This window comes from Zalophus californianus, chromosome 2 (genome assembly GCF_009762305.2).
Source record: "Zalophus californianus isolate mZalCal1 chromosome 2, mZalCal1.pri.v2, whole genome shotgun sequence".
NCBI lineage: Eukaryota > Metazoa > Chordata > Mammalia > Carnivora > Otariidae > Zalophus > Zalophus californianus.
The window spans coordinates 64,557,182-64,570,182 of NC_045596.1; positions in this window are offsets into that span (position 1 = coordinate 64,557,182).

Genomic DNA, 13,001 nt, shown 5'->3' on the forward strand with positions numbered 1-13,001 from the left:
AATATATTGTTAAGACTTGTGCGCCGTGTATCAAGTTCTTAGTACACATGAAAAATTAAAATTGTAAAACAGAACAGTAGACACGTGTTGCTAAATGGGCAAGGAAAAGATGATATTAATGATGATTAACAACAAACTAAATTAATGCATATATTATGTTAGGCTAATGCTGCTGGTAGTTTATGTTAAACCATAACATAATAGCTTATCTTGTACTCCTAGTCTGATTTGATTAGTATATGAAAGTTAAAGTAGGATAGTTACTAAATATATATTATGCAAGTCAGGACTCATTAATTTCAAAATTTAAAAGCAAGCTAAAATTTTTCAAAAATGTAAATTACACTTGTCTTCAGTTTACTGGCCATACACAATTACATTTAATTAATGCTCACTGAAGCTTAAAGTTACCTAAATTAAGTAATTGAATAAACTCATGTACAGAAAACATGTATAAATAGAACTCATTACTAATACCTAGAACTTTTGATGGGGGAGTCCTTGCTCATGTTGTTTTTGATAATTTTTAAGTAACTTGGTCCATCTAACATCAAATGACGTTGTTTAATCGTGATTATATTTATCTAAAAACGTCAATGCATTTGGTATTAAAATTTAGGAACCTACTTTGCCTAGAAGAGAGATGGCAAATACCTTCCGACTGACAATTCAGTTTTATTAGTTACATTATGTTTAGTTTAATTTAAGAAATTCTTTATTTGAAACATCTATAGAGGTAAACAGAGGTTTCCAATGAGATGTAATAACACTGGTGGATTTTATTTCACAAATGATACCGTCACTTCCTTCTAAAGAAACTAATTTGAGAGTGTGGGTATATATAAATTATCTTCATTCTTTTGCTGAGTTATAGTGGGCCAGCAGTTCAAAATCATGTGATGACAATAAAGGATAACGCCAAAAGTTATTTCTGAATATAATAATTATATTGTTTTAGATGCCTTTCTTTCTTATCACTGAAAATAAAACACCGTAAATCTGGTAGGCAAATTTGCTATAAAATTGATCTTGGGCGCGTCGGGCTCCCTGCTCAGCGGGGGGTCTGCTTCTCCCTCTGACCCTCCCCCCTTTCATGTGCTCTCTCTCATTCTCTCTCTCAAATAAATAAATAAAATAAAATTGATCTTGAAATAGAGAACTAAATAATTTTCTTCCATTAACATTTTTTACCCTTCCAAAGGACAGAGGAACTAAGCTAGGACTTCCCACATTTTCAATAACAAAATGAAAATATTGCACAAGCCGAAACCTTGAATCCTGGCACCATTTTTACAGGTGCAGAAAATTGCTGGTACAGTTAATGTTTAAAATAAAACCAGTATTGCTGGCATGGCTGCAATGGATAGCAAAGAAAAATAATTTGTCAAAGGAATTCTACACCTCCTCTAAGATTTATTTCATTGCTACATCTAAATTTTGATCATGTGAAATCTATTTTTAAGCCAATGATCTTTTTCTTTTCTTTTCTTTTCTTTTAAAGATTTTATTTATTTGTTCAACAGAGAGAGAGAGAGTGACCTCAAGCAGGGGGAGTGGCAGGCAGAGGGAGTTAGAAGTAGACCCCCCGCGGAGCAGGGAGCCAGATGTGGGGCTCCATCCCAGGACCCCCCGGGATCATGACCTGAGCTGAAGTCAGCGGCTTAACCGACTGAGCCACCCAGACACCCCAAGCCAATGATCTTTTTAAAAAGTTTTGAGAGAAGGAAACTTTAGATAAAAGAACATGATTCATCAGTAGTCAGTCCAATTGTGTTAGCCAGTTTTTGAGATAAGATTATCATATAATTTATTAGTCAAAGAAAAGAGTTAGCTCCTCCATCTTACTTTGCCTGTTGGAAAGTTTCAGGGGAGAAAAGGGAGGCGAACCCAGCCTGAGCTGAGTTGGTGCAGGCACTTTTACATCTAAGAACCACAAACAACATTCAGATACACCATGAGACAATTGAGCTACAAATCATCCACCAGTTTTTCAAGCAATTTTATGTAATAAAAATAGTAGATTAAAAATTAAGAGCTCTTACATACTTTCTATTTTATTAAATTATCATATTTTCTGACTCTGCCATATATTTACCACAAGTCATTCTCTAGGCCTCATTTCATTGTCCACCATATGATCTTTAACATCATTTCCAGCTTTGTCATCGATTGAATGAGTCTTAAAACGTTGAAGTACCAAAAAAAGGACATGGTTCCTTCTCAGATAACACTAAAAATTGATGTCCAGATTATACTGGATAATCACATGAAAAAAATGGTCAATGAAGTGATAAACATAGATATTTTTTATTTTTTAAGATTTTATTTATTTGAGAGAGGGAGCACGAGTGGGGGTGGGAGGGGCAGAGGAAGAGGGAGAAGCAGACTCCCCGCTGAGCAGGGAGCACAACTTGGGGCTTGATCCCAAGACCCCGGGATCATGACCCGAGCCACAAGCAGACGCTTAACCAACTGAGGCACCCAGGTGCCCCAAACATAGATATTTTTTAAAGGCCTTGTCTGGGATTTAAAAATAATAATAAACTAAGTGTGAGATTGGATCAAGAGATTTACAAAATGGGGATCAACTCTGGGCTTCGCATTTTATGAAGGACTTTGCAAATTTGAATTAATCCAGAGAGGAATGGTCAGAGTAGCATCATTGTTGATAATAATAGTTCTAGGACCTTATTAAACATATAATTTTTGCACATATCTGTTTTGACTGAAATCCCACTTTCTCCATGAAGCCTTCTAGAAATTCACGAATATGAATAATCTGATTTTGACACCACTCCTCCAAATAAGTATAGCTCATGACATACATGATTCCCTTACTTTCCAATTATTCTGTAAGTATTTTCTGAGATCCTGCTTTGCACAAGGCATTCAACTAGTGAAATAGTCCTTTATTTGCTTAATACTTGTTCGGTTAATTCTTTGTGAATGTTAACATCAGTGTACACCCAGAGTTTGAATTTCTGGAGGGAATATATCTGCCCTCATTATACATTGCCCAACCCAAGTTCAGGCTAATAGAAAGAACTTAAGAAATGCTCTTAGCTGATAGCAATTTTGAATGACATGTCCCTCTGACTTAAAGACTTTGTGGAGCCTATGGGATAGTCTACTTATTCCAGAACTTGGTATATATATATATATATATATATATATATATATATATATATATAACTGGTATATAATTGTATTTACATATAGTTTCCTGGCATATGTTAGGTACTCGAAAATGTTTATAGAATGGATATAGGTGGCTGAGTAAGGTTTGATGAAAGTAATGATGACAGAAGTTCATGCAACATATGAAATGTCACACACTCCTACAAGAGTAAGAACACCTGCTACCCTTCTCACTGTACTCAGACTTCTCAAACACAAATCCTGAGTCCAAACTAAAAATATCAGGCACTTGCGAGCTGCATTTAAGTACCAATATATTACCCATTATATGAAACTTCAACATCCTTGGTCACCATAAAAATAGGTTACTATGCAAATCCTGATGCTCTTGCTATTTGGAGGCCAAACAAGCAGTCCAGTGGGATGTCAGTAGGTATCAGTGGGAGAGTGAAGACATTTCTTTTTGGTAATTTGTTTCTTCCCTTCACTCAGATAAACTCAGAGAAGACCGACTTTCTCTGTACCCTACAGAGAGATTAGTGAATACGTAATCACACGGTGACAGGTCTGGTTCCAATGTGTTTCTCATTAAATTCTCTGTCATTTTCTCTGTGGGAAACTGGGAAATTTATCAGGTTTTCATAAAGGGAGGTGAATTTCTGCTGAGGAGGCAACACAATGTCTTTTACTCTCTAGAGTGCAATTATGTCTTTGCTTCCCCAACAGTAATTCATTTTACCACAGGGCTCTCTTTGTAGGATGTGTGTCTTCCATAACCTGTCTCCATACTTCGACACAGGTGATATATTTACATTTTTTTAAGTTCGCTGGTTGTCCTACATTCTCCTCAATAATGGGCCCCTGAGAGTAAGTGCAACTGCATACTAGAATATTAAATGGACCACAAGGGTATACAAAGACCTCCCTAACGGTCCCATCCTAATGGAGCATGGGACAGAATAGGTTTAAATTGTAGACACAAAAAGCAGCATAAAAGTTGTATGTGCTCAGCCAGTGATTTTTTGTGCATAAAGGATGCACTACAAAGAGGTGAGCACGTGTCGTCTGTTGAAATAATGGCAGAAAAGCAAAGTAAGCAGTCATCGCAATGCCCACTCGAAATCCCCCCTGAGACCTGCAGTTCTTGTCAGTTATGATTAGGAGGGAAAGTCATGCCCATTGGCGTTGCCACATTAGTTGGATCACCGGATAATAAAATTGGGTCAGCTCCGAGAGAGTCCCTTTTCACCTTAGAAATCATGTTGTCTGAGATTCTCAGCCTTTACCATCTGGAGAGCAAGAGCCCAAATGAGAAAGAGACACATATCCCAGCTTGTTGGCCTAGAGCACAAACCACAAGATCTCTCTACTAGTCAAGGGAGTTTAATGTTTAATGATGCGAAATCAACTCCGTCTTACAAACTCCGTCCAAAGGAGCCTACTCAAACTAAAAGAATAACAATTTCTTGGTTGCTAATAATTTATGGCAGAAATCTCTAATACATTTCTAATAAAAACATTCAATGTTCATTTAACCCCTTACAGTACTCTGACATTGTTCTGAATTCTAGGGGTAAAACTAAAAGGATCTGTGTTTGGGAGGGGGGAGTACTTATATTCTTGCTTCTATTATCAGGGTAATGGATCCTATCTTTTGTGTGTTACAGCCAGTTCTCAGTTAGTTAAAAATGACACTTATTCTTGTGAAAGGAATTTAATATGTTAGGACACTACTTACCACAATAGACTCAAAAGCTTAAGCCATAGGTTACATTAATACACTTTGGAAGTATTTCATCAGTTTCTTTGGCTCTCCCTTCGAGAACTTATAGCATGTTTTCCACTGGTTATTGACAAAGATGCAAGATAATTCTATGTTCATTAAGAGATAATTAGGAGTCTGATAGAACATAGGAAAATGGAATGTAGGCTTTTCTAGGGAGACATCAAATTCGATCAGTTATGACCAACCGTAGCCTGATAGCTAGGCTTGGAAGATCAGTGACCATCTCATTTCAGGATTGCTCAAAAATGGGAAAAACTGACTTGCGCTTTCGAAGTCTGATTTATTTTCCAAGACAAAGATGTACACAGGATAGAAACCAGTGTGTGGATTAAAAAATGAAGGCGCGAATGTGGTCCTGAGTTCCCCCTAACTTTTCAGCTGTCTTTCTACCTGTTTGCAGGAAGCTGGAAAACTGTTAACAATTTAGCACTTAAAAAAACAAAAAACCACTACCTCCCACTGTTCTTCTTAAGCAAAGGATTATATCAGACTCCCTTTGAGAACAGCTGCTGCTTTGGGGGCTGCTAGGATTAGTGCAAGCGAACCGCCCCCAGGACAAATGAGGGGGGTCGGCAAATGTTGCTGTGTCTACCTTCCGTGTTATAGAGGCACCCTTGCCGTGCTTTCAGACAGCGTGCCTGTAACGTTGGCCTGCAGTCAATAAGTATTTCATGTCTCTTGCCCCGAGGGTGTGCTCAGAGGACCACCCTGCAAGTATCTGCCTCTGTGGTCACAGCTTCACGCTGTGGGCGTAAAGGTGGGTGTTGAGCCAGAAGCAGGATGTACAGGCAGGATCCAATGTGGTTAAAATTTGGGATCACTGGTCTGGCTGTAGGGGATCTGGAGACTTCTTCATGTCAACACTCATTCTGGGAGGAGAAGCATGTCCACCAGAGGATTATCATCAAGCATCAGCGTGACTCACTCAAGGGTTAATGGAAGGAAGCATTCATAAGAGGTGAGGTTGCAGGTTAAGAGAGAAATAGAGGCCTCTTGTACTTCTCAGCAGGCTTTCATCATTGAGGCAACTACAATGTTGTCTTCTGTTTAGGAAAGACACTCAAAATTCCCAAAAGCCAGGGACCCGAGTGGAAAGGGATCCATGACTCCTTAACTCTTTAAAACATGCCATGAGTTGTGCCTCAAAACAGTAAAGCACCAAGTAAATATCTAATGAACTGAAGATTCAGGGTTTGGTCAAGTTTCTAACTATCTGACAAAGAGACTCAAAGGCCAGAGAAAGTAGAGCCAGTTTTACGTCACTAAAGAAAATAAGAGGAAACATGAAAATGACGGCTCACCTAATGGAGGGTGGATCTGGGTGTTATCATTATAATTTGGATGGCTTACTTATCTATTTCCTGCTTGTTTTTTATGGACATTGGTTGAGTACCTACTGTATGCCTAACATAGTACTAAGTATTGGGTAATCAGAGATAAAGAAGGCAGGGTTTCTTTCTTCAAGAAGCTTGAAGTCTAGGCATGCCTGGCTGGCTCAGTCGGTAGAGCATGTGACTCAATCTCAGGGTGGTGAGTTCAAGCTCCACGTTGGGCGTGGAGCCCACTTAAAAAAAAAAGAAGCTGCAGCAGCTTAAAGTCTAGATGGGAAGATGGAAATTAAACAAATAAGCCCCATTCATCCTATGGTGGAGGGGCTGGGCTCTGTAGGCAATCATACTAGTATTAGTAACTTGACTACGATAATTACTACAACCACCTTGCATTTGAACAGCATGTTTTAGTTTAGCACTTTTTGTTTGCAGAATATATTTAACTACCTTATCTAATTAGATACAGAAGGAAATCACCTAAAAAGAAATGAATAGCTTCTCAGGTGTTAGCATTAAACCTTGGGTATTGCAGTGCTCTGTGCAGATTTGCTCTTCAGTCCTGGGACTCTCATTCCCAGCTACTGGAGATGCAGCTGCTCAAGGCTGTGTCCCTGGACCTTGGGGAACCACCCTGCCCTGTCTGAGGTTACTTTTACCCCCAGAGGCACCCTGAGGCCAATGACTGGCTGATTCTGATACAATGGCCTGGCCCACCTGCTACAATTTGTCATACATATAGGGCCGTACTAGTCTCAAAGCACTAGGATCTGCTGAAGCCTCTGTTGTCACCGTACAGAGGATCATCTTCTCCCCCTACCCTGCCTTCTTCACTTCCTTAGAGGTAAGGATGCAGATAAATCACAGTACACTCACTTAGATTGGAATTCCAAGTAAAAAATGCAGAATGTTTTAGTATTAGCATATTTAAATATTTCATGGGCATCCTGTATTTTTATTTATCAAATTTGGCAACCCTATTTACAGGTGTAACTCTCAAGAGCACTCCCCAATAAATGTCCCGTGTGCCACTCTCAGCCACAGATTGTTTCTGGGAAACGCATTCACTAGGAAAAGGTATATAGTCAGTAAGCAACCAGGAGAACCCTGAACTAAATGGAAAACTCAGAGGGGAACAAGAAGAGGATCGAGAAAGATCTCTTTCACGTTTGGGGGGCACATATTTCAAGTATAAAAGACCTTTATACTTAGAAGCAAAGACAGACTGAGACGTTTTGGTGGCCACACAGGCCCTTGGGATTATTTATCCCAAGTGTGATACTGAGGCTTTAACTCTTTGCTCTGCCACACAGGATATTGGCTATGGGTCTGTGGGTTTGTGTATGTATTATACCAAAGCATACGGACTGTACTGCTTCAAATTAGACAGGGACTGTAATCAATCTGTGACTCATTACCCACATTTCTGAAAGTCTCTTTAAAAGTTGATCACCCCCTCTTTCATGGAACATTTTTCCAAAGTGCCCCAAGCTCCTGGTCTTTCTGACAGTTCAGTGGCTGCTTCTTCCTTGTCTCTTTGGCTAACGCTGCTTCTATCTGGCCTCTAAACCGTGCGGGATCCCAGTGCTGTTCCTGGCTCTTTTCTCTCTCTAAACTCACTCCCTCTGTGACCTCACCTCTGCTCTAAGTGCCATCTCCAGGCTAATGACTCCCAAATTTCAATCCCCAGCCTCAGCCTCTCCCAGAGTTCCCGGTTCTCACGATCGCTGCCTACTCCACAACGCTACTTGCACGTCTGACAGGAATCTCAAACCGAGCATGTCCACAGCTCCACTCTCGTTCCCAAACCGGTTAAGCTTCCTGACTTCCACAGGTTAATAAACAGCATGATGATTTATTTATTCAGTGCCTTGAGCCAAAATCTAGGAATCATTCTTGTGCTTTTCTTTTCCTCATAAACTTCACCCAATCCACCAGTACATAGCTCCTTGGCCTAAACCGTCAGAATAAATCCTGAATCTTACCACTTGTCACTATCTCTATTCTATACCTTAGTCCAAGCTACCCTCATCTCTACCTCGATCCCCGGCCAAAGCCTCCTAACTGGTGTCCCTTCTTCCTGCTGGTGTGGATTTTACAGAGAAGTCAGTGAAATTTTTAAAACAGAAATCGTGCCGTTCTCTGGCTTAGAACCCTCCATTAGCTTCCCAGCCCACCAGACTGGATCTGGTCCCTCCTTCTCTCTCCTCTCCACCCACCTCGCTGGCTCTGCTCTAACCACAGTGGACTGGACTGCCTTCCCTCCAGTTCTTCACTGACCCCACTCTCTCTCCTCAGAGACGCCTTTCCTAATGACTCTGTGTAAAGTCTCTTCCCCAAGTTATTCTGTCCCGTCCCCATCTTATCTTCTTTAGCTCATTTTTCACACTCCTTAATGATCTTGTATACCTCTGTGTTCACTGGTTTCCCCAGGAGGATGTGAGTAGTCTGTCTCCCCGAAGTAGAAAGCAAACACCTTGAATACTCAACACTTATTGATGGAATGAATGAATACAGTCAGTTCTGTTATAGCATTTGTTTTGAAAATATTAATTTGTTCTCACTTGGTTGGTATACGAGGGAACAGGGTGAGCATGATGTGAATTTTGGGTTTGCTTACATGCAATTTCGTCTGTCAGAAATACTAGGCAGTTCAGCTGAACCAGGCTGCATAGGAATATACAATATATACAACCACATACCTCATGAGGTCAGTGAGCCGCACCTGTCCTCATCTGGTTTTATGACTTTCCACCTGCTTTTCAGATATATACAACACATACAGTTTCTGGAATCAACAATTCCAGTGTGTGTGTTGGCAGGTGTGTGTGTGTGTGTGTGTGTGTGTGTGTGTGTGTGGAGTTTTTCTCACAGAAAAGCAATTCTCTGACACTAGCTATGTTGTCCTACGATTCAATTCAATTTTGATACTGTCTACCCAGAGCAGAGATAGCATCAGATCCCACAAGTAAAGAGCTCAGACCCACAAGATGCCCTCCACTTCAGATGCTAATCACAAGCCCAGTTTGTTACCTGGGCTTCTGAACAAAAATCCGAGGTTCCTATGCCTCCCTTCCTCCAGCTGGCTTAATTTGTTAGAGCAGCTTGTGCTCGCTTCGGCAGCACATATACTAAAATTTGTTAGAGCAGCTCACAGAATTCAGAAACCAGTTAAATCACTAGCTTACTGGTTATCTCACAAAGGATTTTAAAGGATATGAATCAAAAGCCAGATGAAGAGATACATAGAAGATGTACATGAAGAGATCCCAAACAATGGAGCTTTTGTCCTTGTGGAGTTTGGGGCCCAGAACAATGCACGTGGAAGCGTTCTGGTTCACCAACATGGAAGCAAACCAAACCCCCTCCTTCTGAGGTTTTTATGGAGGCTTCATTACATAGGCATTATTGATTAACTCCTTGGCCCTTGGGGATGTTTGAACCTCTAGTCCCTTTCCCCTCCTTGGAAATCACGATGTGGAACTGAAAGTTCCAACCCTCTAGTCCTGGTTGGTTCTTCTGGTAACCAGCTCCCATCTCTAGGTGCTTTCCAAAAGTCACCTCATTGACATAAACTGTTGTGAACAACAAGACATTCCTTTCAACTTTATGGCTCTGAAGTGATTTCAGAAACTGAGGACAAGAGATCAAATGTTATGAAAGATGCTCCCATTGCTCTTGTTGCTCAGGAAATTCCAAGGGCTTTGGGGGGCTGTGAGCCAGGAACCATGGACAAGATATATATACATTATTTCTTATAAATCTTTGTTACAAATATATAAATTTATATAAATATTTCTTGTAAATCTTATAAAATATATATATATGTATGTGTTTCTTATAAATCACAATATTGAACTCTCCCCCCAGTAGAATGTAAGCACCTCAGGGGAAGCCACCTTGTTTGGCTTATTCACTACAGTTTCTTTGGTACCAAGCAATGTGCCTTGCACATAGAAGGCACTCAATGTTGATTGAGTGACTGAAAACAAGTCAGTTCTGCTATAATGCTTGTTTTGTAAAATACTAATTTGTTGCAACTCGATTCATATAGAAGAGAACAATTTGAGCATGATGTGAATTTTGGGTTTGCTTACATGCAGCTTCATCTGTCAGAAATACTAGGCATTTCAGCTGAGCCAGGCTGCATAGGAATACACAACACATACTACACACACCTCATGAAGTCAGTGAGCCACACCTGTCCTCATCTGGTTTTACGACTTTCCACCTGATTTCAGATAACCCTCTTTCAACCCTGTGATGGACTGAATTGTGTCTCCCTCCCAAATTCATATGTCAAAGCCCTAACTTCCAATGTGACTGTATTTGGAGATAGAGTCTTCAAGGAGATAATTAAGGTTAAATGAGGTCATTAAGAGTGGGGCCCTAATCTGATAGGCCTGGTATTCCTCAGAAGAGGCAGAGCCACCAGAGCTCACTCTCTCTCCCCACACATACACAGAGGATAAAGACCGTGGGAGGACAACGTGAGAAGGCACTTGTCCGTATGAAACTGCTTAGAAACATAAAGTTGAACAAAACCAACATGGCGGCACTGATGCCTCAGCCAGGCTCGATTTTAAACGAAGTAACCTTTTTCCTCTCTTCCATAAACCTCTCCTCCTCCCTTCCTAGCCTTTTGTTTCAGGAACCCCGAACCACCCCAAAAATGACTAACTAAGGAGGCTGGCAGCACCTACACAATTCCTGTCAAAACCGGCTAGATCCGGTATTTCCCTATATACCCCCCAGGCCCTCCCTTGGGGCGGGCTGGCAGGTGTTTTTGAAGGCCTTAGCCTGCCGTAGCCTCCTTTGCCCAGCAAAGCAATAAACTATCTTCCTCCTTTACCCGTGAACTCTGCCTCCGTGTTGCATATGTCGGCTCCTGAGCACAGAGGTCAGTTTTTGACAGCACGTGAGCCAGGAAGAGAGTTTCTCCAGAAACCGAATCCGCTAGAGCCTCCATCTAGGACTTGCAGCTTCTAGATCCGTGAGAAACGGATTTTCTGTTGTTTCAGCCACCGATTATGGCAGCCCGAGCCGACTAACACAAACCACTTTACAGTAACTCAGAAGCTACAACCCTGTTTCCCAGAGCCAGCACCCTCCCTCCGTCCTTAACGTTCTCCTTTCCTCTCTGCCTTTTTCTTGCTCTTCCTCTCTGTTCTCTAATCTTTTTTTCTTCATCTCTTTTATGCTAAAAGCTTTGTCTCACTTTTTTTCTACCTTTCTCCTCTTTCTCTGTTATACCGGATACAGTGGAAGCTTAAGTACAAGCAACTGTAAGACCTTTTGAAAGGTAAAATGATGCGTTTATTATAGTATTCAGTGCTTCTTAACCATGTACCGTGTATGAACTGTACTGTCATTTTTGTTAGGTTTCTATCATCTTTTATGTGTTCCTCATGAAGTTTGGAGTGTTATGCTCCCGATCCCAGTTTCTCATGGGTCCTATGGTTTTTCTTGCACAATTCTGCATATTGCAGTGGTTTTTAGAAATGCATATGTTGAGGGGCGCCTGGGTGGCTCAGTCGTTAAGCGTCTACCTTTGACTCAGGTCATGATCCCAGGGTCCTGGGATCAAGCCTTCCTGTTCCACGGGAAGCCTGCTTCTCCCTCTCCCACTCCCCCTGCTTGTGTTCCCTCTCTTGCTATGTCTCTCTCTGTCAAAGAAATAAATATAATCTTTAAAAAAAAAAAAAGAAAGAAATGCATATGGTGGGTTACATCAGAAATGACTCTTATCCTCACAGAAAATTAGAATTAGAAAAGTTTATCTTACAGATGAAGCAAAAGATTGAAGCATTATGTGTAAGTCACAATGTGTTCCTATTTACTGTGCCCCGCACACTTCTGTCTTGTAGCTTCTGATATTAATCCTTATTTTTAGTGTTAACAACCATCTTTAATCTGATCGTGTTCAAAGGAAGTTGTCTTTTTGTGTTGATATTTGCCTTGGCAAAAAGAAATAAGGATATGACTTAGATAATTTAGGTCCCATGTCCCCCACCAACAATGCGGAATGGATTGAAATTTTCAATAGTATATCCTTATTACTGGACTTAATACATTGAGTTGACAGTTGCTTGATCTCCATGATTTATTTCATTTTGTTGGTCCAAATAAAAAAATAAACTAAAATATTCATTATTAAATAATATCAGTTTCAAATAATATGGGTCAGTCGTAAATAAAAATAAAGTTGATTAATATCTAAACACCCATTTTATTATTGTTTTAAGGAACCGTGCCTTTTATGGTTAGATAATATTTTTCAAACAGGTATTATGTGCTGATATGTAAAAATGACTAAGGAAGTCTTAGTTCTTCCTTTGGTTGTCTCATGTATATTGTCTCATTCACTGTATAAGTTCTCCAAAACTGGGAGCCATTTGTGTGCAGTGCTCTGTAATGGGAAGAACTGAGACTGGCAGATGGAAGTTGGCGTCCTGACATTAGCCTTGCCATGAATTAACCGCAAGGGCTTGAACATGTTCATGGAGCTTAACTTGGTGATTTGTCAAGTTCCTCAGCAAAGTGAGCCGGTGCATTAGTCAGGGTTCTCCAGAGAAACGGAACACAGGATATTTATATCAATATCTATACATATATGTCTCTATCTCTATCTAAGAGATTTATCACGGGAATTGGCTCATGTAGTCATGAAGGCTGAGAAGTCCCATAATCTGCCATCTGCAAGCAAGAGACAGATACCCCAGCTCAGAGAGACTGAATCTACACTCTCT